Below are 27,077 nucleotides of genomic sequence, written 5' to 3'. Positions count from 1 at the left end.
TTTTGCTCAGGTATGATTTCCATTTCTCTTACCACACCTTATATTATAATCTTTACAAGAACGTGTGTGGGTGCTTACCGCAGCCGGGTAGATGCCTTGGCATCGCTATACTGGTCTTTAGGTAAACCCGTATCATTTCTTACTTCTTTCAGTTGATGTTAGGGATTCACTATAACTTTTGTCCTTAGTACTGATTATACTTTACGGGTTTTGTCTCAAACCATCTTATACTTTTATTTAATATATTCGAACTATGGAAGTCACCTTGCTATTACTGACTTCTTACTATCTTTATCAAGTAATCACTTGATCTCACCCTTGGCATACCAATATTCGTAGGTTGCATGACTATTCTTGTACACTTTGCACAACGTACGTTCAATTCCAATCATAGTCTGTCCTTCTCTTGGCTTACTCTGCTTTACGTAGGTCCGTCTACTAACCTGCACTTAAAATCTCTTTTGCTGCTTGTACATCACAATACCAGTAGTTAGTAACTCTGTTACCAACATCTTACCTTTAGTCAACTATAGTCTGGCTATCCCTTACAATATCTTCAAGTTCTCATTGTAATTTTATCATTGTATTCCTCTCTTTTTGTATGTACCCATTCTATGATGTCATACCATTTGAGGTCTTTACCAATAGTTCCCAATATTGTCTCAGATATCATGGCTTTTATCTATCCGTTGCTGGCTTTAGAGATCTTGCCGACTCGTTCCAGTATAGGATCTCACTTGGAATTTAAGTATTTATGTTAACATGCTATAATGTCAGTTAATTTCATCTTACGCTGGTATTTCTCTTATCCAGTTCCCCCCTTTAGGGTATATTTATGTCATTGTCCGCTTACCTTCAACTTTCCAAACACATATGAGTTTGTTCTAATGTATTTGGTACACCTATGCTTTTGGTTAGCAATGTATGACACCTTAACACAATCGTAAGGTGCTGATCTAGTCTACTTGTTGGTACTCGGGTTATGTTGCAATTTATTCAAAGCCACCTTCTATTTATCCCAATCAGTGTGTTTAGTTATTTTAGATTCTCCATTCGAGAGCACTTATTTTATGACGACACATGTCTCAAGCTTTGTCATAACACTATCTTTACCCCAGTGAATACTACTTATTTCTTTAGTAAATTAGCAATGCATCAGTTGTTTTGCAATCGTACTTTCCTTATCCATTAAGGATCTTACTATTTTCCCACGGTGGAGTCATATATATTCCTTACTTCTTTATGCCTCAGGAGCTTTCAACCTTGTTGTGCACCTGATGTTAACTTCTAATCTTACTTAAAACTATGTTAACTTTATTCTAATAGTGGCTTTGTCATATCACTTTTTCATCGCACTATACCTTTAGTTCATAGCTGTCTCTTTCCTTCCTTGTCCAATACTCATACTTAATTAATTACGTCTATCTTGAGTGCTTCCTTTTTGGGATTTAATTATCTTTATAACGATTCCCGTTATATTCACATGATACCCTGTTCGCATTTAATTCCATAGTATAACACTTCTTAACCTTTTCCACAATTCCTATTATGGGTTATTTACATTAGAGGAGGTAAACGTTCTTAACCTTTGTCTAAATCATCCCATACCATCACAAGCCCTTATAAATTACCTTAGAATTATATCACCAACACATGACCTTAAATAGCCCATGAATTTATGTTTTCAGTTCCCAAGTTAAATCTCTAATTAGTGGCCGAAGAGCTAGAAAGATGTTGCTATAAAACATTCTCCAACCACTACCCTAAGGGAACTAGAATCTAATAAGCACCCTAATACTTTTTAGTGCTTGACTCACATGGTCTCACTCTAGGTTCACTCTTGAGTCGTGAACAAATTGTCAAGTTCACAACTAGGGGTTGAGGGCTTTGTACTTTCCACGGTATTGAAACTCAACTGCTGGACATCTTGTCCTTCAAATGAGCCTTTTCTAAGGCAAAAATATGACTGGAAAGTATCTTGGTTCCGTTCAAATGAATTCTGAACTTTGCTGCTCATATAAGCTTTGTCCGAAATAAAACTTCCCAAGTAGAAGTGGTGCCTCTCACTGAGAACCTGGAGGGTACATCTTTCAGCTTTAGTTTAACATAATAAGTTCACCTATCGGTATCAACTTCCAAGATGTATTATGAACTTCTATCTCATTCTCTCTCCTTTTTTTTGTTCTTGGGAAGATTTGGGCAGAATTTCCTCTATATTTCTGACTATCTCAAACCTGCATGCAGAAAATGCCAACAATGCCTCACAAGGCCAACATATATATATATATTCATATCATATCACAACCACATAGGGCTTTCAATATCATCTCATATCGCAACCATATAGGGCTTTCAATATTAACAATAGTATAAAATGATGGACTTACCTCATATGTCCAACTCGAACTACATCTGTTAGATTCTCCATCTACTTTTCCTTTCAGTTTTCAACTTTACCTATTAATCATATTTCAATACCTTACCTGGCATATCTCTTTCGTGCCTTGTCTTACCTATGTGCCTTGTAACTTCCACTATCGTCAGTCACTTTCTTCTATTGATGTTGTCCTTCTACTGAAATCAAAGGTTAGTATAAGGAATTTCACTTCCTATGAATTGCCTCTATCGCACGATATTCGATATAAAAGAAAACTGACATCCTAAATGTCTTGTAGCCTCCTACTTAAAGATGTGGCGCGCAAGACACCGATAAACAAGACTCTACCAGACATGATCTGTAGACATTCCAAGGACGAACTGCTTTGATACCACTTCTTTCATGACCCATATAGTCATTTTAAGAGGGTAGATTACCTGTAGGCATAGGGAATAGGTATGGACATTTCTCCCCCATTTCTTCTTTGGCTTCCTAGGCAATTTCTTTTGTATTCTCATTTCGTCACCATAATTTGACAGAAGCCAAGTTCTTAGTTCGCAACCTTCTAATCTGCCGATCTAATATTGGTGATAGGTTGCTCCTCGTAGAATAATTTCCCTCTTATGTGGACCTTATCCACAAGGAACATTCTGGGAGGGTCACTTATACATTTACGGAGTATTAATCTGTGAAACCTGAATGTATCATTTCAAATCGGATGGTAGGTTCAACTCGTAGGCAATATTGCCTATTCTATAACTAATCTGATAAGGGCCAAACTTTTCTTTCTTGTCGAGTCCCATTATATCTTTCACTAGTGATGCTTTCATGAGTACCCAGTCCTCAAATTCAACCTCAAAAGGTCAATGTCGATTATCTGAGTATGACTTCTATCGATTCCATACTATTAATAGGTTCTCCTGTATGAGCTTTACTTTATCAATAGCTTATTTGCTCATGTCCAGGCCCATTATTGCACCTTCATCAACTTTAAACCAACCAATGGGTGCTCTTCCATACAAAGCTTTCTATGATGACATTTGGATACTATTATACACAGCTTCAATAGTAGACAGGTGATTACTTCAGCTACTTCTGAAGTTAATACTGCAGGCCCGCAACCTATTTTCTCGCATTTGCATAGTGCACTCGGCCTGTCCATTAGTCTAAGGGTGTAATGCTGTATTATGTTCTCAATTCCCTTTAAAAGGTTTTAACTGTCCTTCTACTCTACAGCTTCTAAACCCAATCCTTAGGGTTGGCTATCATAAATTGTTTTTTACTCTAGCTTGTAACGCTTTAGGAGTGTCCTACTGCACTTTTTGCTCAGGTATGATTTCCATTTCTCTTACCACACCTTATATTATAATCTTTACAAGAACGTGTGTGGGTGCTTACCGCAGCCGGGTAGATGCCTTGGCATCGCTATACTGGTCTTTAGGTAAACCCGTATCATTTCTTACTTCTTTCAGTTGATGTTAGGGATTCACTATAACTTTTGTCCTTAGTACTGATTATACTTTACGGGTTTTGTCTCAAACCATCTTATACTTTTATTTAATATATTCGAACTATGGAAGTCACCTTGCTATTACTGACTTCTTACTATCTTTATCAAGTAATCACTTGATCTCACCCTTGGCATACCAATATTCGTAGGTTGCATGACTATTCTTGTACACTTTGCACAACGTACGTTCAATTCCAATCATAGTCTGTCCTTCTCTTGGCTTACTCTGCTTTACGTAGGTCCGTCTACTAACCTGCACTTAAAATCTCTTTTGTTGCTTGTACATCACAATACCAGTAGTTAGTAACTCTGTTACCAACATCTTACCTTTAGTCAACTATAGTCTGGCTATCTCTTACAATATGTTTAAGTTCTCATTGTAATTTTCTCATTGTATTCCTCTTTTTTGTATGCACCCATTCAATGATGTCATACCATTCAAGGTCTTTACTAATGTTTCCCAACACTATCTCAGATATCATGGCTTTTATCCATCTGTTGCTAGCTTTTGAGATCTTGCCGACTCATTCCAGCATGGGATCTCACTTGAAATTTAAGTATTCACGTTAACATACTGTAATATCAATTAATTTTATCTTATGCTGGTATTTCTCTTACCCAGACCAAGTAGGTGCATCACCTACTTGGGGTGGGTCCCACATATCCACGTGACATCCTTCGAGTGATGGCATGGCTTGGTTGGTCCCATGAGGGTTGGACACATGTCACCCTTAGGGGATGACATGTGTCACCTTTTAAAGGATATATATAGGTGTATTGATGACAAATTTATCAAATTCTCATCCTTTATCACTTTAACTTAAAAGAAAAGCTGAAAGAAAAACCTACAACTAACGTAAGGGTAGCTACAAGTTTGAGCAAGAAGAGGTAAGGCTCCGATTTCTTCTCCATAAATTAATTATTTAAGGTATAATATGGTGATATAGAGGCGTTTAATAATGTAAATTACTTTTTTGGGGAAGCACGGAAGGGTAACGAGTAGTCCACTACTTTTCAGCCACATTAGAAAGCGTCCGAGGCAAGTTTTGGACAAGGTAAGGTCTTCCCTTTCAAAGTGGAGTTAATAATGTTGTTATGGAGTGTATTACATGTGTTAAATGAAGTTGGAAGTAGGAAAAATGTATAAGTATGCTTGGATTTAGAAACAAACTAAATTGAAGTTGTTCTAGCCGAGCTAAAGTTGTTAAGGTTGTATAGTGTTGTTGTGATTGTGGCGTTATCTTTGGAGATGGTTTTATGGCATATTTCAGGGATGGAACATGGTTCAAAATAGGTGTGGGTGCTTCTGGTTTCAGCCACCTAACCCTCCCTTCCGTGTGGTTAAGGATTTTATGAATTAACAATTGAAAACCCTATTAAGCGAGTTGTTTGGAGTTTGTGTTGTGTAATATTGAAGTAGTTTACTTGTATTTAAGCTACTGATTTTTGTTTCTGGTTTTCTGTAGTAATTGAGTATGTAATTGGAAGTTCGGATAGGGTAAGTTATAGGGGAAGTGCTGCCCGATTTTGGTTAACTTCTTAATCGATTAACAAACTACTTGAGAAATGCACATAAGGAAATGTTTCATGTGGATGCTTGGTTATGGTTTGAGAAGTTGTAAAATTGAAGGTTATTAATGTTAGTATTACCTTCATATTAAATAGGTTCGGAAGGCGATGAAGCAAGAGTGGGTACGACTACTCGATAAAAGGTATGTAATGCCTATCCTTTCTTCTCTTTTGGCATGTCTTAGATGTAAGTGTTATGTCTGTAAAGCCTATCCTTTCTTCTCTTTTGGCATATGTTAGATGTAAGTGTTATGTATGTGAAGCTACCCTTTCTTTTCTTTTGGCATGTCTTCAAGTTAAGTAATGAATGATAGGAGCTTGAGGGTAAATCTACTCATATATGCCAAGCTTAATTCACGATTCTTATTTACTTTTTGAAGATGGAACTCTTATAGTAATTGGACTAGGGCTTCTTCTATATGTTAGGAAGGGATGAGAATGTAAAGCTTAACTCTTCTTTTCTCTTGGCATGTAGTTGCCATAAGTAGTTGATATATGTAACGTGGACATAGTTCCATTCTTAAAACCCTGAGTAGGACTCGTTAATCTTATTCACTTCTCGATGTTAAAACTCATAGGATAGCTGAGTTATAGTCTTGTAAGTCTTCTACATGATGAAAAGTATTACACATGAAGCCTATCTCTTTCTTTTCTTGAAATGGCTTAATATAAGTGAAACGATGTATGATATGAGTTAGAGACAGTTCCATTTATAGGTCCTGGATGTGACTCATGACTTGTACTCACTTTTGAATGATAAGGGTCTTAAAGTAGTAGAACTACGACCCTCGAGCCTTCTATAGTCTGAACTTGGGCATACTTTATTGTGATACCTGAGGGATGTTTGATATGTTACCAAATCTTACATGCACGTATATGCATTGTTATGTGATATATGGATCGGGCCATTGTTCTTCGACATTATTAAATGATATATATGCATACGAATCGGGCCATCGTACCTCGGCATTATTATATGAAATACGGATCGGGCCATCATACCTCGGCATTATTATATGAGACATGGATCGGGCCATCGTTCCTCGGCATTATTATACGATATGTGGACCGGGCCATCGTTCCTTGGCATATACTTGCTATACATATGGATTAGGCTGTACGTTCCACAATGCTAATAGCATATATATGACTATCATAATAAATGATGTGTTTGTAACACCGAGTCCCCTAGTGGGCTGGGTACAAGGTTGATGAGGGTATACACGACTCTATTTTATAAGATGTAGGTACTATAGTTTTATGAACGTTATGCTTATCCCCTGCATCCCTATGTTAGTTGTGCCCTCTTTATGATGTTTTATACTTTACATACTCAGTATATATGTCATACTGACCCCCTCTTTCTGGGGGAGGGGGCTTTTTTTCATGCTCGCAGGTATAGATACAAGTTTTAGGAGTCTGCCAGCTTAAGATTTCACTCAGTAAGTTGGAAGAATCTCCATTGATTCGGAGCTGAGTTTTGGTACCAAACCTCCTATGTATATATTTTTTTATTCAGGGGGTACGGCGGGGGCCTTGTCCCACCATATATAGTCGTTAACACTCGTAGAGGTCTATAGACAAGTGTGTGGGTGGTGTATGTATGTGTGTTTGATTATGCCCATATGATTTATGTTTTGGGATGTTCCCTTTGCCATGGCAGCCTTATCTGCTTGCGTATATATATATAATGGGATGAACCCACATGCTATGATACCCTCGTCGGCTCAGGTGTTATGCTGACTAAATGATAAGTCATGGTCCCTTGGGAGACAGACTTACTTACGGTTTACAGGTGTATATGTGGGTGTCCAGCTTGGGCACCCGGTCACGGCCTATGGGGTTGGGTCATGACATCTATGAAGCCTAAGACTGAAATAGGTACCAGGATATTCCCACAACTACCTCAACCTGATAAGTAAAAGCTTAAAATATAAAGACTCAAGAACTTATCTGAATGCAAAAAGGTTTCACCAAAGCTGGGTAGAAAACTTGATCTTCAACGATGCACATGTTAAGGATCTCTATCGCCTTTGTTTGCATCATAAATATATGTATCACTAAATAACGTCAGTACATACAATGTACGATATGTAAAATTGTTGAAAGGAAACTTACTCAAGATAGACAACTCAAAGAACTCAACTCTAAAAGTAGCTCAACTCAACAAAGCATGCATATACTTAAAAAATTCTTTAAAAGATATAAATAGGTAAATGCAACTCAATATATAAAAATATTTTAGTATACTATTGGGGAGTTTCTCTAACCGGTAATAATCACTTATGATCTATGTGATAATACAATGAACTGCTGTCATTACCACAACTGTCTAATATCTTTCTAGGATAAGGGATGCAAATACATCTCTTGATCCAATAAAAGTCCTCTTTTGGGACAATAATGAGTCAGTCGAATGAACGGTATGATTTTATCCTACTCTATTTATCTAGGTTATGGGGTTCGAGTTTTTCTATACTCGTACCCAAATCAATGTTCAATACTACTCTCAAAATATAATTACTATGCTCATAACTCAAGTGAGTGTATTTAATCAATTAACTCATTTAGTCTATATTGGACTTAGCTCAAAACTCAACTCTTCTTAACTCATCTTATCTCTTTAAAAGTAGATGTTTCATAACCCAAGCTAGGCCGTAGGTGTGACATGACGATTAGAATACCGAAGGACTCCAAAAAGACTCCGAGCCTATCATACATGAGCATATATAAGGTAATTAAAGAAATAAAACTAAATCATAGATGCAAAACTAAGTCTCAACATGAATAGTCTCAATAAAAGAGAATAAACCTCAAGTGGAAATACAACATAGACTCTATGAACACCTAACATGCCTCTACTAGTCTAGATTGGGGCATAATACAAGCTCCTAGCTCACCCAAAATACGTAAAAAAAATTCATAAGAACATAAGTAGGAGATAAACTATCACACCCTAGAAATATGAGATCACCAATAATGATAATGGTCATAAGCATTAGCCACGAATGGGAGGATGAGCATGATTGTTGGACCCTGCATTATGAGATAATGTAGGCAAAAATATGCATAGTACATGGATTGTACTAAGTATGTGAGAAGCATTCATGAAAAATAATAATACGACATAATCAATATGAGCATGGGATGCATGACCAATATCTTGAAAGCCATATTAAAACCTTGAAAACATTTAAACATCATAATTGTCATGACCCAACCCCGTAGGCCGTGACTAGGGTCTGACCTGGACCTCTGTGTACATAACTATCAACTATAACAACAAATATAAGACTCATACATGGGGACCCCAATGGGTCATACATTCTTACATACATGTAGCCTCTTTTATTTGTCTCCTGAGAAGTTATATTACTCAAAAAATAAAAGGGCCTGTAAGCCAACAAGGCTGCCATAGCGTAATCATGTATAACACGCCGTATAGGCACAACTAGAAAAACTTACAAATGACCCACAAACATATATCTACAGACCACTAAGAACATCAACCATATCATATGGCGGGACAGGGTGCCCGCCGTACCCCTGGATAAGAAAATATATACATCCAATACTAAGTACCAAAAAATCGACTCCGGTACAATGGAACTTCTTCCAAACTGGCTGAGTGGAATCCTAAGCTGGCGGACTCCCAAAACCTGTGTTTGTTCCTGCGAGCATGAAAGTAGACCCCTAAAGAGAGCGGGGGTCAGTACGACATATGTACTGAGTATGTAACGTACAAAACATCATAAGAAAATTACAGTTACCATAGAGGTGCAGGGGACAAGTATAAAATTTAACAGAGTATTGTACCTACACCTTACAAAATAAAGTCATGTATACCATTATCACATACCGTATCCATCCCGCTTGAGGAATCGGTGTAAAAAATGTATTATTTTATCATTGTAGGCATATGCATATTATTAGCGTTATGGAACGTACAACCCGATCCATATATATATCAGGTTAGTGCCGAGGAGCATTCAACCCAATCTATACATATAATATGTTAGTGCCGAGGAATGTACGGCCCTATCCCTATACATATAATACGTTAGTGCTGAGAAACGTACGACCCGATCCCTATACATATAATACGTTTGTCGAGGAATGTACGGCCCAATCCCTATACATATAATATGTTAGTGCCGAGAAACGTTTGGCCCAATCCTTATATAATAAGATAATGCATATACATGCATGTAAACCTTGGTAATATATCACACATCTCCCAAATATCATCATAAGATATGTCAAAGAGCCTCTAGGTATAGGAGCTTACACATCCAATCATCATTTAATATGCAGAAGGCTCGAGGGTCATAGTTAAACTACTTTAAGGCCCTTATCATTCAAAAGTGAGTACAAGTCATGAGTTATACCCGAAACCTATAAATAGAATCACCTCTAATTCATATCATATATCACCTCACATACCTTAAACTATTTCAAGAGAAGGAAGGGATAGGTTTCACGTGTATTACCTTTCATCATGTAGAAGACTTACAAGTCCATAACTCAACTATCGCAGGAGTTCTAATACCGAAAAGTGAATAAGATTGACGAACCATACTCGGGGTTCTATGAATGGAATTATTCCCACATTACACACACAATCCACTTAAGACTAAGACATGCCAAAAGAAAGGAAAGATAAGCTTTACATACCTTTTATAGAATCTGCTTAACCGTGCTTGTCTCGTCGTCCTCTAAACCTATTTAACATGAAAGTAATACTGATATTAATAACTTTCAACTCTCCATCCCCTTAATACAAAATCAAGCATCCATAGGAATCATTTCCTTATTTACTCCTTGTGACTAGTCTATTCGTTAGTTATGGAGTTAACGGATATCGGGGAGCATCTCCTCTATAACTTGCCATATAAACAACTCTATTTTACCCCCAAACCTTATCAGACATAACAACCACAACAACCAGAAGATATACAACATTGAAATACCATAATACGACGCAATATAAGTTCCAAATGACTCGCCCAAAACTACGATACCAAAAGAGGGTTTTTAATCTCTATTTCGTAAAACCTTTAACTATACGAAATGGAGGGTCTTGTGGCTGAAACCAGAAGCATCCACGCCCTATTTATACCATGTTCCATCCCTTCAACACACTACCATACACCTACAGCCGTACGCCACCAGCACAGACGTTGCTTGTACTACAATTTAACTATAGCGACTCTAATTTAATTTGTTTTGAACGTCAAGCATATCTATGAAATTTATATACTTTCAGCCACATACAAAGCATTTATATACTTAATAACCACACCATAAAGTCCAAATTGAAAGGAGAAATCTTACCTTACCCAAAATTGGCCAAAACTTGCCAAATTACGCCTCAGAACTTCTCTAAACGTGCTGAAATTGAGCGGGCTATTTGTAGCTCTTCCTTGCTGCCCCAAAATGAAATTTTATGTTATCAACCACTGATATATCACCATAAGTTACCTTAAATAATTAATTTACAACTGGAATCCCTACCTTTTTCTCTCTTGGTCGTCGCTCCTTTCTCTCTAGCTTTAGGGTTTCTTTTTCTTGTTCTAGGCTGAACTTTTTTTTGGATAAAGGATAGTTTTAAGATTCATAAAACATGTATATATGGGCTGCCTTTTAGGTGACACGTGTCATCCCCTTAAGGTAATATGTGTCCAGCCCTTATTGGGCCACCGTGTCCATATAGCCAATTAGGGGCTGCCACATGGCAGTGGGGTCCCCCTCCCAAGCAGGCAGGTGAGTCAGCTGCTGCCATGTGTCACTCCTTCCTTGATGCCACGTATCATTCTCTCCTCCTCTTTGTGGGTTCGTCATCTCGTCTTATTTTAAGAACCTATGGAATCTGTGCTACGTAAGCTTAGTATGTACTCAAGTAGCTTAAGTATGTATGACTTCTAAATTAATAGCTTATGTAGGTAAGTTGAGTCCTACGACTCATTACTTGGTCTCCAACTCCTTTTGACTTCTTATGACCCTATTTGCAACCTTCCCTACTATGGGGTATCACATTCTCTCTTCCTTAGAGTTGTTTAATAGTGTCATAGAGTAACCGACTCACATGATAACTTCTAAGAAATTTAAGGGACATTCTGAGCTCAAGAGTGTGGGGTGTAACATCCTTCCCCCTTTAGAACATTCATCCCCTAATTTTAAATAACACTTCCCTTAAGACTTTATATAGATTGTAGGGAGATTTCTTTCTATTGCGATAACACACATTTCATCCAAGTAATTAATATACGAGTTTCAAGAGTTAGGGTTACTTATAGACATCGGGAACCGGTACGGATACTTGTGTTTTATGTCTTCTTTAGCTTTCCAGGTAATTTCTTCATGATTCCTATTTCTCCATAACACCTTGACAGAAGCTACATTCTTAGTCTATAATCTTCTAATCTATTGATCCAGGATGGTGATTTGTTGCTCTTCAAAGGATAACTCCTCCGTGACCTAGTAATCATTTGTAGAGTATACTCTGGATAGATCACTAGTACCCTTAAAAAGCCTTGATATATACAAGACTCGGTGTACTTCTTTCAATCTGCTCGTAGATCCATCTCGTAGGAAACCTTACTTATTCGGCGAAGGATCTGATAAGGACCAATGTACCTCGAACTCAGCCACTTAAAACTCTAGAAGTCGATGTCGATCACATACATGTGGCTTTTGTAGACTATGGATGGCTGATAACCCCGCCTGAATGAGCTTTAACTTTTATACCACTTATTAAACCCTGTCTAGGCCTATTAGTCGTGTTTTAGCAACCTCAAACCTACTAATTGGCAACTTACACTTTCTATTATACGATGTCTCGTATGGAGCCATATAGATACAAGAATGATAACTAACATCAGAGATAATCTTGACAGGTAGTAGGCAATTGACTTAGATGCCTTTGAAGTCAATCGTATAGGCTCATAGTATGCCTTCTATCCCTCAGCCGGTAAGCTTAGTCTGTCTAGTAACCTGAGAGTAAAATGTTGTACGAAGACCTATTTGTCTTTCTAATCTCTCCGTAGACTAATTTTCAATAGTTGACTGTAACTTGGGCTTCTTCATCTGAGACAATAGCTATGGGAACTCCATAGAGTCTTATTACCTTCTTAACTTATGACTTTATACAGTTTCAATTGAAAAGGTAGGCCTGAGTAACGTATAGGGGCTGATGTTGTTAACCTATTAACAACAACCCCACATAGAATCATACGTCCATGGAGTACAAAGTGAGTCTTATAGCCAAGGTCATATTGTGGAATCTTCGACCTAGTGTATTACTTCTTGCCTTCCTTAGATGACATCAACTGGTACCCTTACTTTTTAATTTTGCTTTTTGCCCTTCAGAGTTGGCTGTTGAGTGGTGTTGAAGTTCTTTCACACAATGATCTTCGTCACCACTCCGTACTTTGTCCATCATTAACTGGTATAACTCTGAAGGACTTTGGCATCTACGTGCACCATCTATTAGTAACCAACTAACCCTGTCCGTTTTGCTTAAGCCCTTTTTCAACTCCCTTAACCCAATTTGTAGCACTCTAGGTACATGATCTTATGTCGTTGCTTCATCGTTAGCTTAGACTCCTCCATGGCCCTTTCACTCTGACTTGGCTCCAATTTCCTTGTCACACGTTACATTGCAATCTTTGCAATAATGTGCGAAGGCACTCTACTTAGCCCAACATATACCTTAGCATCGTCTCGCTAGGCTTTAGGTTTTGCTTTGCCCTTCCCTTTTTTTCCTTGCAACTAGTATTGGGGTAGTTCTTTAGTTCAACCATGGCCATATCCCTTTGGCCCCTTGGTTTACCTACTCTTTGTATTTCTCTGTAATATCTCCAAAATCTCATAACCCCTCTTTATCACACACTCCTCTGCTTGGTCTTGTACCGTATATGTATGTTCATAGGTTGCACAACTATTCTTGTATAACTGGTATGAGGTCGTCCATACTCGTGGTTTAGTCAAATCTTATCATTACAGTGGACATGACCTTTCAATACACACTACAACCCTATCTCTCATTCTCTTTTCACTTTTAGGAAAATTTTGGTAGAGTTTCTCTATATTTCTTACCATCCCAAAAACCTGCATGCAGGAAATACCAATAGTGCCTCATAGGGACGACATGTATATATATATATATATGTACCATATCATATTACAACCATACAGGGCTCCCAATATCAATGCATATATATTCCAAAAGAAAATTGATAATATATTTATAACCATATTTGGTGACGCCTCCTGATCCTGTCTGCTAGCTAAGGCATAGATGCAAATTCAAAGGACTGCTAGAACTAAAAGTTCCACCACGGCCTCTACCACGGTCGGCTGGTGTCTGAATACCCTATCCCACAGGGCATATAACCACTGAAAATGAAGAACCAACAACTGACCTAGTAGGCTGAGCTGCACCTCTTTGGTTACCCTAGAGTGGACACTCTCTCATGATATGGCCTTGACAACCACAAGTGAAACAAACACCTGTCACAAAACGACATTCCCCAATATGATCCCCTCCACAATGAGGAAACTGAGGTAAAATTGGCCTGAACTGACGCAAACCCCTATTCATCTGTGAGCCTAAAACCCTAAAGCTCTGACCGGCTCCTGAATACACTATGCTATCGAACCCCCTACCCATGAACTGTGAGGGTGCACTCCGAACTTATAGGAAGGATACCTTCTATACTGCTAAGGCTTCTTGCCGTGAAACTCCCCCGAATAACAACCCAACCTAGCTCTTTTATGTTGTCCCCTATCATAATCTCTATTGGGTTGTCGCCCTTCATGCCGATCCTCCACCCCTTGTACATACGCTTGTACCCGAGCAATATCCATGTCTGTCTAAGAATCCATAGCCATACAAGTTTTAATCAAGTGAAGATCTAGCCCCATCACATAGAGATGCACCCTATCAGCCATATCATCTACAATAGTGGGTGCATGTCTCGCCAATGAGTCAAACTCAAGGCTATAATCTCTAATGCTCCTGCATTTTTCCTCAACTGTAAGAATTTATCAACTCTGGCTCACTTCATTTATGGAGGTAGAAAGTGGCTAAGGAAGGCTTCCATAAACTCATCCCAGACTGCTAAAGGAGCAACCTCACCCCTTGATAATTCACAGAACTCATACCAATTAATGGCTACATCACGCAGTCGATACAAAGCATATTCAATAGACTCAGTCTCAGAAGCCTTAAGTATTCTCAATGTACACTGCATCTATCGAATGAAATCTTGTGGGTCCTTCGTGGGTCTCAACCCATAAAACTCTAGAGGGTTATAGGTCAGGATATCATGAACCCTCAAGCTATCACGTCTATCTACATCATTGTCTCCTAGCCTATGCCTTCGAGCCTGCCTTGCCATTATCTTAGTCAGCAACTAAACCACATCCCATATGGACCTATCTTCTGGCCCTGACAGTGGTACTGGAGGCTCAGGTACTGGGGTCTCGGGACCTACAGCTGTTGCTACTCTAAACTCCTCTGGAGGTGGCGGTGTAGTAGACCTTGTCGACCAGAGCACAATCCCCGGCATAGACTGGGCACAAGCTCTAAGAACTCTCAGGGTCTGACTAGTTTCCCTTCTTACTGACTTGCCCTTCTAGCCAGTTCTTTCTTTCCTCGGAGGCATCACTGTAAGCATGAGGATATGTTAGCAAGAGATCATCCTAATAACATAGCTTTACCGCACGATGTAAGGCAAGAAAGAAAGACAACATCCTAAATGTCTCGTAGACTCCTATTTATAGAAGTGGTGCACAACACACTGATAAACAAAACTCTACTAGACATGGTCTGTAGACAATCCAAGGACGAACTACTCTAATACTAATTCTGTCATGACCCAACCCCGTAGGCTGTGATTGGGTCCGACCTGGACCCTCGTGTATATAACTATCAACTGTAATAACAAATATAAGACTCATACATAGGTACCCCAATGGGTTATACATTCTCACATACATGTAGCCACTTTTATTTGTCTCCTAAAAAGTTACATTACATAAAATATGAAAGGGCCTATAAGCCGATAAGGCTGCCATAACGTAATAATGTTACAACACGCCGTATAGGCATAACTGGAACAACTTACAAACGACACACAAATATATGTCTACACACCTCTAAGAATAGCAACCATATCATATTGAGGGATAGGGCCCCCACCGTACCCCTGGATAAGAACATATACACATACAATACTAAGTACCAAAAACTCGACTCCAGTACAATGAAGCTTCTTTCAAACTAGCTGAGCGGAATCCTAAGCTGGCAAACTCTTAAAACTTGTGTCTATACCTACGGGCATGAATGCAGCCCCCTAAAGAGAGGGGGTCAGTATGACATATGTACTAAGTATTTACCGTACAAAACATCATAAGGAAATTACAGTTACTATAGAGGTGCAGAAGATAAGTATAAAATTTAACAGAGTATTGTACCTGCAGCTTACAAAATAAGGTCATGTATACCATCATCACATACCGTATCAGGCCCGCTCGAGGACTCGATGTAATAAATGTATTATTTTATCATCATAGGCATATGCATACTATTAGCGCTATGGAACGTACAACCCGATCCATATATATCAAGTTAGTGTTGAGAAGCGATCGGCCCGATCCATACATATAACATGTTAGTTCTGATGAACGTACGGCCCGATCCCAATACATATAATACGTTAGTGTCGAGGAAAGTACAACCCGATCCCTATACATATAATATGTTAGTGCTGAGGAATGTACGGCCCGATCTCTATACATATAATATTTTAGTGCCGAGGAACATTTGGCCTGATCCTTATATAATATAATAATGCATATATGTATACGTAAACCTTGGTAATATATCAGACATCTCCTGAATATCATCATAAGATATGTGAAACAACCTCTAGGTATAGGAGCTTACACATCCAATCATCATTCAGTATGTAGAGGGCTCGAGGGTCATAGTTCAACTACTTCAAGGCCCTTATCATTCAAAAGTGAGTACAAGTCATGAGTTATACCCAGAACCTATTAATGGAATCACCTCTAACTAAAATCATATATCACCTCACGTACCTTAAACTGTTTTAAGAGAAGGAAGGGATAGGCTTCACGTGTACTACCTATCATCATGTAGAAGACTTACAAGTCCATAACTCAACTATCGGAGGAGTTCTAATATCAAGAAGTAAATAAGATTGATGAACCATACTCGGGGTTCTATGAATAAAATTATTCCTACATTACATACACAATCCACTTAAGACTAAGACATGTCAAAAGAAAGAAAAGATAAGCTTTACATACCTCTTATGGAATCTGCTTAACTGTGCTTATCTCATCGTCCTCTAAACCTATTTAACACGAAAGTAATACTGATAATAATAACTTTCAACTCTCCAGCCCCTTAATCCAAAATCAAGCATCCATAGGAATCATTTCCCTATTTACTCTTTGTGACTAGTCCATTCGTTAGTTACAGAGTTAAGGGAAATTGGGCAGCATCTCCTCTATAACTTGCCCTATCAACAACTCTATTTTACCCCCAAACCTTAGAAAACATAACAACCACAACAACCAGAATCTATACAACATTGAAATACCACAAGACGACGCAATATAAGTTCCGAACGACTCGCCCAAAACTACGATGCCAAAAGAGGGTTTTTTAATCTCTATTTCGTAAAACCTTTAACTATACGAAATGGAGGGTCATGTAGCTTCAACCAGAAGCATCCACACCCTATTTAGACCATGTTACATCCCTGCAACACACCACCACACACCTTCAGCTGCACACCACCAGCACAACACCTTGCTTGGACTACAATTTAACTGTAGCGACTCCAATTTAGTTTGTTTCAAACGTCAAGCATCTCTTTGAAATTTTTATACTTCTAGACACATAAAAGGCGTGTAATAAACTTCAGAACCAGAACATAAAGTCCAAATTGAAAGAAGAAATCTTACCTTACCTGAAATTGGCCAAAACTTGCCAAATTATGCCTCAGAACTTCTCTAAACGTGCTGAAATTGAGCGGGCTGTTTGTAGCTCTTCCTTGCTGTCCCAAAATGGAATTTTATGTTATCAACCACCGCTATATCACCGTAAGATACCTTAAATATTTAATTTATGGAATGAAACTGGAAATCCTACCTTTTTCTGTCTTGGTCGTCGCTCCGTTCTCTCTGGCTTTAGGGTTTCTTTTTCTTGTTCTTGGCTGAACATTTTTTGGATAAAGGATAGTTTTAAGAGTCATAAAACATATATATATGGGCTTCCTTGGATGTAACATGTGTCATCCCCTTAGGGTGACACATGTCCAGCCCTTATTGGGCTACCGTGTCCATACAGCCAATTAGGGGCTGCCACATAGCGGTGGGGTCCACCCCCCAAGCAGGCAGGTGAGTCAGCTGCTTGCTTTAGCTGCTACCACATGTCACTCCATCCTTGCTTCCATGTGTCATTCTCTTCTCCTCCTCGTGGGTTCATAATCTCGTCTTATTTTAAGAACCTATGTAATCTGTTCTACGTAAGCTTGGTATGTACTCAAGTAGCTTAAGCATGTATGACTTCTAAATTAATAACTTACGTAGATAAGTTGAGTCCTACGACTCATTACTTGGACTCTAACACCTTCCGACTTCTCATGACCCTATTTGCAACCTTTCCTACTATGGGGTATCATATTCTATATTCCTTATAGTTGTTTAATAGTGTCGTAGAGTATCCAGCTCACATGATAACTTCTAAGAAACTTAAGGGACATTCCGAGCTCAAGAGTGTAGGGTGTAACAATAATCTTGTGGTCAATGCATCAAAACATCAGCATGAGAACTTATACCATTTCATATACCTTGGTTTGGGATAAGACCTTAAACCAACATATAAGACCGTGTGAGCTATAATATAAAATCTGACGTAACTCCCACATCGATAAGAAAGAGGATACTTTACAAAGGTAGACTCCGTGAGAACCTTTTTTTAACATTAAGCTATTTCTAGATCCACTAGCTAGTCTATAGTGTGAAAAACCTATACAAGCAATGCAGTAAGAGACTAAAGATTTCTACTAGAATTCCCTTGGATCACTACTTGAGCTTCCAAACTGAATTCCACTTAAAGATCCTCTCGGTGCTTTGTAATTATCCCAACAGAAAGTCATAAATCATAGTCATTAACATCATTATAAATGACAATAATAGATATCAATCTTCATCATAAAATAATCACAAGAGTAGTTCATTAACATGGTTGATTCATACGAATTCATGAGTCGGTGAGAAAATTATTCACCATCTTTAACATGAATGTGTGAGGAATACCCATCACAATCTTTATACTATGCTTGAAACAACATTGAGATCATAGTTCATCATCATTCATCATTTTTCATAAGTCATTCAAAAGCATTGAGGATCATTCATACAATATTTATAGAAATCCTTTATAAATCATGATCATAGATCCTTAAAATCATATTTGAAAATAGCATATGGCATGGGTCCATGAAAACTCAACTAAAAATCATGCACTGTAATGTGAATTATGCATATTAGATAAATGATAGTGAAATAAACTATAATTGAGCTGATCCAATGCAATTTCATGAAAATTAGGGCTTAGAAGGGAAGTACATAAAGAGAATTGAAGAAGAACCTTGGGACTCCATGGTTGAACTCCTACATACCTTAAACAATTTAGAGCCTAAATCCACTTAAATTGGAGACTTGAGCTTGAAATTTGCTTAAGGAAGAATAAGACCTTTGAGAGAGAACTTTAGAGAGAAGATTTGTAATTTGGGTGTTAGGGTGTGAATGAGGGAGTTATGAGGGTTTCAGGTAGTAAATAGAATAGAATTTATACCCAAAAACCTTCTAAATACATTAATGAATTTAAAGGGAAAAGACCAAAACACCATGAAAATTTAACTGTCACGACCCAAACCTAGGGCCTAGAAATGACATGGCGAATGAGACACCCAGAAGTACCTCACCCAAGCCTCTTAGCATTCATTAAATACTTCATAGGTAATGATAAACAAATCAAGAAGAAACATAAGATATATAAGGACTAAGGAGCTTTACATTAATAAGATTCAAAGACAACTTAACATCCTTTACTATATCCAATAATACCTTCTACATTAAGACTTGGCGGGGCTAAGACAAGTCCCTTGCTCACCCTCAAGATTAAATCAAAAATACCAAACTAAATTGAACTATCTAAACATAACATAAGCTATATAAGATAAAAGCGTCGTTCCTGGAACATGGGAACTCACCAAAGTGGTAGCTTTCAACATCAACTTAGCCACGGGGAGGAGAGTGTGGACCAACGCTGGTCCTTACATGGTGATATCATGTAGGCAAAAGTATGAGTTAGTACTTTGAATATACTAAGTATGTGAGTATGCTATGAAATAAAGAACATAAGAGAGAGACATGTATAGGCAATATGCATAAGTAAATGCATGGATGAAAAATCATCATATGAATCCCTAAAACATTCATTTTGTGGAAGCAACCTTAACCAATATTTAAGACCATGCGATTTATTACATGAAATCCAACATAACCCTTTATGTTGGCATGAGAAGACTATTTGTCGGGTAGAACTCCGTCAACTTTACACATTCTTTAACTTTAACTTAAATGTCTAATCGTGGATCCACTATCCTAAAATAGCAGACAAGGGAACATATGGTAGCACATAGTTAATGAAATATGAGACTTTACTTAAAGACCCCTTGGGTCGAGCCCCCATCTACATGCTATATTTGGTGCTAGGTCAAGTCTCACGGAATAACATTTAAAAATTAATATAACATAAGCATTATATAACTTTAACATTAAAACATCAATCGGTGGAATAACTCATTAAAACCTTTCATTTGATTCAATGCGAGAAATAAGCCCTTCATCAATCAATCATTTCATAAAGACTCCCTTCCATAAGCATTTTACTTCATAACATTCATTTGGAGTCAAACTTCATTTCAACTTTGCTTTATCATAAGAAACTAGGTGGGTTCATTTCAAAAAAAAAACCTTCAATGCTTCTAATGAATTCTTGCATGTATGCGAGTAATGGAAATACATAAAATAAATATTCTTAAAGCAACCCACCATATATGTCATAAAACTCTTTTCAATCTTTCATATAGGCACTTTAATAACATCATAACTTTATAAAATCAAGAGTCAATATATTAATATATGTAAAGAAACTTCAAATATATCATAATCTATGTATTTAAAGTCATCATGTAAAATCCCACAAGATTTCATCATTTTGAATTGAAATGCTAGGTTGAGAAAACATTTGGGCTCCATGGGCGGAAGGACCCATGGATGAAAACCCACATATCTTAGAGTAAAGATTGAAGAAATCTTGATGTTTGGTATTCAATAATGAGCCTTGAATCTATGCAGTTTGAGAGGATTTTTTTTGTAGGAGGATATTTGAGAGTAGAAGAATGTTATTAGGTTATAAGATTTAGAAAAATGACATTTTAATGAGTTCCGTCGGCCAAATCAGCGAGTTGGAGGTCTCTTCGCCGACCTATTCGGCAAGTCGCCAAATTGTACTTTAGCTTGGCCAATCCAATAGTTTCTAAAGTATCTTGGGCACTATTCGGCGAGCTAGGTCGTGGTTCACCGAACTATTCGGTGAGTCACCAAATCGGCTGGTGAGCTCGCCGAATTGTCCTTATCGGACGTGCTTTGATAAAACCACCATAACTTTCTTCTCTGAACTCCAAATGAGGTAAATTTGGTGGAGTTAGAAAGAAAACTCAATGACCTTTAATTTGATAGTTCATGGGGTACTTCATTATAGTCTAGGAGATATGGTCGTTTGAAGTTGACCTTTATACAGACTCATTCAAAAACTTAGCCGATAGATATTCTTTGCACTTGGCTTGGTGTTAGAGATCCCTTATGACCCTAAACCATATATAATAACCTTCAAATACTTAGGAATTGATCCTAACCCATATTTCGAATTAGAAGTCATCGGGTTCAAGCCTATACGCCTATGAAGAATGGTTTGGGTCTTGGCATAGAAATTTTCAAGGTGTTATAATATCTCCCCCTTAGGAACATTCATCCTCGAATGAGAATCATTAGCATAAAAAGGGACATTGCACGAGGAATACCAACCCAACATATATACAATGACACTTGAAATGCATCAAACATGAAATCTTTAAAATTAAACGTAAAACATAACTTTAAAATTCAACTTTATGAACATGCATGCATATGAGGGCTTAGGAAAACTGAACCATAAGAGTCTTAAACATTTGAACATGAATGAATTATTACCTTAGGCTTGAGTAGAATGAAAGAGATGAGGATAATATTTCATCATATCATCTCTGTTTCCCATGCAACACTTTCGACTTGTTGATTCCTCTAAAGGGCTTTAACGTAGGCAACTTCTTTGTTCCTCAATCTCTTGACTTGACGATCGAAAATTTCAATCGGAATCTCTTCATAGGTCAAATTCTCTTCAACATTCATTACCTTCAAAGGTACTATGGAACTAGGATCTCCCACACATTTCCTCAACACAGACACATGGAACACTGAATGAACCATGGCCATTTCTAAAGGTAATTCCAACTCATAAACAACTTTGCCAACCTGCTTTAAGACTCTATAAGGCCCTACATACCTAGGGCTACATTTCCATTTCTTACCAAACCGAACCACACCTTTCATGGGTGAAACCTTCAAATACACCCAATCATCCATATTAAACTCAAGATCCCTTCTTCTAACGTCAAAATAGGACTTTTGATGACTTTGAGAAATCCTTAATCTTTCTCTCATAATCTTCACCTTCTCTAAAGCATCAAGTACCAAATCGGGGCCCAAAAGGTCATCTCACCTATTTTAAGCCAACCAACCAAGGATCTACATCGTCATCCATACAAGGCCTCAAATGGCACCATCTCAATACTTAAGTAGTAATTATTATTATAGAAAAACTCGATGAGCAGTAGATGATCATCCCAATTTCCTTTAAACTTTAATACAAAAGACCTTAACATGTCCTCTAGTGTTTGAATTGTTCTTTCGGCTTGCTCATCGTTTTGAGGATGGAATGAGGTCTCAACTTTACCTTAGTATCGAGGCCCTTTTGAAACAATCTCCAAAAGTGAGAAGTGAATTAGGTACCATGATCCAAAATAATAGATAACAGCATACCATAAAACCTCACTAACTCACGAATATACAACTTGGCATAGTCGTCAGCACTATAGAAGGTCTTAACCGATAGGAGGTGAGACCACTTAGTCATTTTATCAATAATTACCCACATCGAATTGTGACTCTTCAAGGTATGAGGCAAACTCACTAGAGAATCCATATTCACATCTTCTCCCTTCCAAGTAGGGATTTCAATGTCTTGGGCTAGGCCAACCAACTTTGCTGTTCGGCCTTCACTTATTGGCAATTCAGACATTCAGACACGAACCTTTCTATGTCCTTCTTCATGCCATTAAACTAATAAAGCTCCTTTAAGTCTTAGTATATTTTTTTCGAATTGGGATAAATGGAGTATGAAGAATTATGAGCCTCCCTTAAAATCAAACTCCTTAGGCCATCTACACCGGAACACAAAATCGACCTTGGTAGTATATCACCCCATCTACCCCTTGGTAAAAGGCCTCTACCTTATTTTCCTTCACCAACTTTTTTAACTCAACAAATATTGTGTTATACCCCATATTGTCGTACGTTGAGACTTTCGTATCTTGAAAGGTTCTTAAGATTATTGAGAGGTTATTAAGCTTCTTGAAAGGTGCTTAAGACTCTTAGAAGGTGGTCTAAAAGAGGTGTGAGTTGTTATACCCCACACCCTTAGGCTTGGAATATCTCTTAATTTACTTAGAAGTTATCATGTGAGCCAGATAATCAAAACACTATCAAACAACTCTAAGGAGGGGAGAATGTGACACCTCATAGTAGAGAAGGTTGGAAATAGTGTTATAAGAATCCGGAAGGAGTTGGAGGCCAAGTGATGGGTTATAGGACTCGACTTATCTATGTAAACTACTAATTTAGAAGTCTTACATACTTGATTTACTTGAGTACATGCCAAGGTTACGTAGTACGGATTTCCTAGGCTCTTAAAGTGAGACAAGATTACGAATGATATTACGAACCCACAGGAAAGAGGAGAGGATGACACATGGCACCAAGGAGAAGATGACACATGGCAGCACCTCAAACAAGTAGGTGACTCACCTACCTTCTTGGGGGTGGGGGGTGGACCCCACTGCCATGTGGTAGCCCCTAATTGGCAGCATGAATATGTCGGCCCAATGGAAGTTGGACACGTGTCACCCTTAGGGGCTGACACATGTCACCCTTAGGGGCTGACACATGTCACCCTTAGGGGATGACACATTTCATCCCCTAGGAAACATATATATCCATAATATATAACTCATAAGAGCCCATTTGGATGGGCTTAAAAAAAGTAACTTTTATATATGAAGTGCTTTTAGAACTTTAAAGTGCTAAAAGTTATTTTTATAAATAAGCAGTTGAGTGTTTGGATAAAAGTGCTTAAATGAGGAAAATTATGTGAATTTTAGGGTTAAAAGAATAAAAAGGGTAGTTTGGGAATTTAGTTAAAATATAAGGGATATAAAATTAATTTCCATGGTAAAAAAAATGACTTTAAGCACTTAAAAAAAAGTTAGGAATCCTAACTTTTCATTTTTGACTGACTTTAAGAACTTTCTGGCTTAAAGTTAGCATTAGGCAAGCATGTCCAAAAGCTGAAAAGGGGATTTAAGTTGGTTTTTACCGACTTAAAGCCAATCCAAATGGGCTCTAAGTCATTTCCTTGTTCAAAACATCAGCCAAACAAAGACCAAAAACTCTAGAACTAAAGGGAAAAGAGTGATGGCCTAAGGGAGAAAAAAATAGGTAAGTCCCCATTTCGTTCCATGTATTAATTATCTAGGGTATACCATAATGATAGGGAGGTATTAATATTATAAAATCATGGTTTGGAGCAGCACAAAATGGACAGCAAGAATCCACGATGTTTTAATCGCGTTAGAAGGGTTTCCGAGGCAAGTTTCGGCTAGTTTTGGCCAATTTCGGGAAAGGTAAGTTCTTTGCTTTTGATTTGAAGTTTATGGTGTTTTAATAGGGTGTTTTACACATCTTTTATGTTGCTGGAAGTGTGATAAAGTTTTAGGAATGATCGACATTATAAACAATCTAAATTGAAGTCGTTATAGCTAAATTAAACTCGAATAGTGGGTTGTATTTGTGATATGCTTGTGATGCTGCAGTTGCTGGTTTTGTGGTGGTCTGTTGAGGTTCTGGAAAATGCTTTAAAAGAGGTATGGGTGCTTCTAGTTGCAGCAATCGGACCCTCCATTTCGAAACTCTATTTTAGTATCGTTGTTTCGAGCAAGCCGTTTGGAGTTAGTGTTGTAGAATGTTGATATGAATGGCATATATATACCTTGCAGGTCATTTTTGTTGGTTGGATGAAGCTATTAAGCGTGTAATTGGAAATTTGGATTGGGCATCTTATAGGGGAGGTACTGCTCGATTTCCGTTAACTTTTTAACTAGTTAAAGAACTAATCGAGGAGATGAGCAAAGAGTTGAGTTCTATCAATACTCATGTGTAACCTAAGGTGATGGAAAGCCAAGGGTTGTTAATATTCATATTGCTTTTATATTACTTAGGTTCAAAGGAAGACAAGACAAATGGGATAAAAAGTAACTCGTAAGAGGTATGTAAAGCCTATTCTTTCACTTTCTTTTGGCATGTCGTAGAGGTAAGTAAAAAGTAATACTATCTCTGAAGTAATTCCATTACTAAATGTCTCCTGTTCTCTTATGGATTGTGAACTCTCACTGTAGTTGAACTACTTTACTCAAACTAACTATACATTAAACAAACAATGAATATTCAGGTTTCTAATCGGAGAGACTATATGACTACATGTACTCTGAAATCCTTAAGTGGTTAGAACTACTTTGGTATGTATCTAAGGACCCTGAGATGTTAATTAATATAGTCCTAATGTCCTTTAGAGAGTACTTGAGCTGATCATATTACCACCCTGATTCTCAGATGCTAGTTTAGCCTTCATATACTATCGAGTGTCCGATAACGATTTAAACTGCATATAGTTACTCACTACTTTACTAATGTATACTGTAACACTTCTTTCACTGCATCCCGGGATAGGAATAGTAATCGTGCATAATTCACTGCATTATCCACCGAGCCCCTCACTAGAGGGCCAGGATATGTATGTATATATATATAATGATGTGTTGTAATAAGGTGGTGATGGCACTGGGTTGTGATGATCTTACAGGTATATCCACCGGACCCTTGATAGGGCTGGCTATATGACATAATTTGAACATGCATGTTTTTATGATTCACAGAGTACAGGTACTGAGGCTTCTTTTATAATATACTAGATTCCCTGCTTCTCTGTTTCAAATATGTTTCCTGTTATGCTATGTTATGTTTTACACACAAAGTACATTTGTCATACTGACCCCCTTTCTCGGGGGGCTGCATTCATCCCCGCAAGTACAGGTACACAGTTTGGGGATCCGCCAGCATAGGAGTCCCACTCAGCGGTCCATAAGTGTTCCATTGTGCTGGAGCCTGATTTTGGGTACTAAACCTTGATGTATATATTAGTTTTGTTCACAGGTACGGCGGGGGCCCTGTCCCGCCTTATGTTACTAATCTCCTTAATCTTAGAGGTCTGTGCATACAGATATGGGTTGTGTGTATATATGAGTTGTATATAAGCTGTATATGAGTTGTATATATGTGGTTTATATGTGTATATGAGTTGTATATTAGTGTGTATATGAGTTGTATATGCGTGTATGTACAACTGTACTAATATGACTTATGAATTAGGGCATTCCCTATGTCGTGGCAGCCTTGTCGGCTCGCATATATGTGTACTATAGAACGGCCCTATAGGTTACAATAGCCTTGTCGTCTTGTATGTTTTCTTACCTATTAGTACATTTTAAGTATAAACAGGAGACGAGGTTTGTGTAGGAGGCAGAGGTACACATATGTGTCCAGTTAGGGCACCCATCATGGCCTACGGGGTTAGGCCTTGATAGAAGTTGTATCAGAGCAATTCCTTCTTGGAGTGTCTACAGACCATGTCTAGTAGAGGCTTATTTATCGGTGTGTTTTGCACCATATATATAAACAGAAGGCTACAGGGCATTTAGGATGTTGTCTTTCTTTTCTTAGATTGTGCAATAGAGCTATGTCTTAGGATAAACTTTCACTAACCTTCCATTGTGTTTGCAGTAATGCCTCTAAGAAAAGCAATGATCGCCCAGAAGGTCAAGGCAGTAGCGGGGGAAACCAGTCAAACCCTAAGAGTTACTAGGGTTGGCGCCCAATCTACGCCAAGGGTTGTACCTCAGTCGGCAAGTTCTAATACGCCGTCACCTCTAAAGGAGGTTAGGGCAGCGGCAACTACAGACCCTGAACCTTCGGTACAGGAGCCTCCAGACCCATAGCATGGGGTGGAAGACAGCGCTATGAGAG

This window comes from Solanum dulcamara, chromosome 12 (genome assembly GCF_947179165.1).
Source record: "Solanum dulcamara chromosome 12, daSolDulc1.2, whole genome shotgun sequence".
Lineage (NCBI taxonomy): Eukaryota > Viridiplantae > Streptophyta > Magnoliopsida > Solanales > Solanaceae > Solanum > Solanum dulcamara.
This window is presented reverse-complemented; position numbering follows the sequence as displayed.